Source organism: Penaeus japonicus, unplaced genomic scaffold (genome assembly GCF_977035675.1).
Source record: "Penaeus japonicus unplaced genomic scaffold, GWHDUDI00000001_assembly GWHDUDI00000017, whole genome shotgun sequence".
In the NCBI taxonomy this organism is placed as follows: domain Eukaryota; kingdom Metazoa; phylum Arthropoda; class Malacostraca; order Decapoda; family Penaeidae; genus Penaeus; species Penaeus japonicus.
In genome coordinates, this window is record NW_028234419.1 from 26,718,515 (window position 1) to 26,721,014 (window position 2,500).

The following is a 2,500-nucleotide window of genomic DNA, read 5'->3' on the forward strand; positions in this document are numbered from 1 at the left end:
AAACGTATGAGGTGCAGAAAACTTGTCAAGTCTTCGACATCAAATAGCTTTTCACAAGTGTACCTATTAGTGAAGCAATCGAAGCTGCTAGAAGCATCATGGAAAGAATGGTTGAGGACCAACTCCCATTGACGCGAGATGACTACGCCCCCCCCCCTCCCCCCCGTCCGCCTGCGTGTAGAGTTCGGTCAGTGTGCGTTCCGCGAAAATGAACACGAAGAAATTCAAGGCTCACCACTTTCAGCGGTCCTTCTCCGGTTCTTGACTAGACACCTGAAGGCCCAGATGGGACACGCAATCAAAATCGCCAACGCATCAGGGGAGAAGATCGGCGGCAAGCCTCCATTATCAGACAAAGATTGGCCGAACGGCAAAGGGAGATGATAGAAGCGGCATTGATTCAATCTGCAAACATATAAACGCCGCACCGGAGAACCACTAACTATCCAAGGTCGTCGCAGAGATAGTTTTGCTAATGGTTCCTTAATGATACCATGGTACTGGTGGTATATGAAGCCCGGCTAGCTCAGTCGGTAGAGCACGAGACTCTTAATCTCGGGGTCGTGGGTTCGAGCCCCACGTTGGGCGCTCTCTTTAAGTCCTCTACACTAGGGCTGCCAACTGCCACTCGCTCGTCCACTTCGTCCACTTATTGGTGACTTGGCCACGCGCATATAAACAAACATAAATAGAATTCATTAAAGCTGACCAAAATACAAAGATGAAAGGCTTTATATGTAAGGGATTGATAATTCATGTAAAATAGATTGATTTTTTTTCCTTGCTTTTAGCCGTTTATACCATTCTATGGGAATGGCAGTTGCTGAAAACAACAGTCATATTTAGCTTAACTCGGGGCTTCCTACTGAACCTAATCAAAGACGGAAACCATCATGCTAAGGGTGAAGGAGCGACTATTACGAGGTTCCTAATTAAACCGCAACTATCATCTCTAGCGAAATCAGCCTCCGGTGAGATATAAGAGAATGTATAAGCAATCCTAACAGCACCATATACTATAGATCATGAAACGGTATGCTGGATTATACCATGATGGAACAAAGGGGATTCGACACCAGGATCAGCGGATATCGAGCGGACGTCCGACACCAAAAAGCTATGTTTATATTTATGTGTCTATGTCTGTGTGTATGGTATATATTTATATATATATATATACACAAATACATACATATGTATATATATACATATAAATACACACACACACACACACACACACACATATATATATATATATACATATATATATATATTATACACGTGCCGAAGGTAAAAAAAAAAAAAAGGTACTGAGTTCCGCGTCTTGTGGATGTGCCGACGCGGGTATATCTTTGTTTCTTCCCCATCAAACTGTTTTCTCTTACTGTTTTTACAATAATTCTATAGAATAATTATATTTAGTGACAAATGATGGAAGTCACCATTACACTTATTATAATTACCGTAATATAGGTTTAGTCTAAAATTACAAACATAGATGGCACTATTCTCTCTTGGCACCAACAGGAAAGAAATCCTTAAAGGCACCCATCCTATTCTCTCCCAAGCATCTTCAGAGAGCAGTGATACACAGCAAGATGCAGATCTCCGGCTCTGAAGTACCGGCGGTGCAGGATGTCCAGGGAGAATGAACTCGCTTCACTAATGGGTACATTTGTGAAAAGCCATTTCATGTCGAAGCTGACAAGCTTTTTGCACCTCACGCATATGACGGAGCCTGCTAATCCTGCCAGGCATATCTAAGCCTTGAAGGATCTTGTCAGAGACGACTCCATCGCCATTACTCCGGCTGATAAGGCTGGTAGTGTAGTAATCTCTTGATTATGTTGCGAAAATGAAGGTACTTCCCTCTGATTCCTCGACGCCCGAGAAAAATCCCGGGAATTCAAGAAGGCAGCAAGGAATGTCCTCACAGGAGACGCCACGCCCGCCGACGACCCGCGGGAACATGAAAACGCCGAAGGAAGGAAACCTCTCGAGCCCCGTAGCCACCAGGAGGACCGAGAGCGCGCCCCGCCGTCCGGCAAAAAGACTCTCTCAGCCGCTGGCAACTCCTCAGACTCCACCGACGTGATGGATTGACTCCGAAACAAACGTATGAGGTGCAGAAAACTTGTCAAGTCTTCGACATCAAATAGCTTTTCACAAGTGTACCTATTAGTGAAGCAATCGAAGCTGCTAGAAGATTCATGGAAATATGGTTGAGGACCAACGATAGATGATTACGCCGCCCTTGTCCGCTTGCGTGTAGAGTTCGGTCCGTGTGCGTTCCGCGAAAATGAACATGAAGAAATTCAAGGCTCACCATTTTCAGCGGTCCTTCTCCGGTTCTTGATGGAGATCCTCGAGGCCGACCATTACCAACAAGCCGTAGGTTGTGGCTACGCTCTGTGGGCAACGTCTTCGCCGTAGTACCTATGAGGACTAACCTTCAGGACCTCTGCAGAAAACTGGATATGGTGCATGCCACCATACATTC

At 45.3% G+C, this 2,500-nt stretch overlaps 1 non-coding gene across 1 annotated transcript; it reads left to right on the forward strand.

Annotated features, from left to right (window-relative positions):
• Positions 1-515: 515 nt before the first annotated feature.
• Positions 516-588, forward strand: TRNAK-CUU (transfer RNA lysine (anticodon CUU)). The gene has a single exon. It is a non-coding gene; the product is annotated as a tRNA-Lys (tRNA).
• The last annotated feature ends 1,912 nt before the right edge of the window (positions 589-2,500 follow it).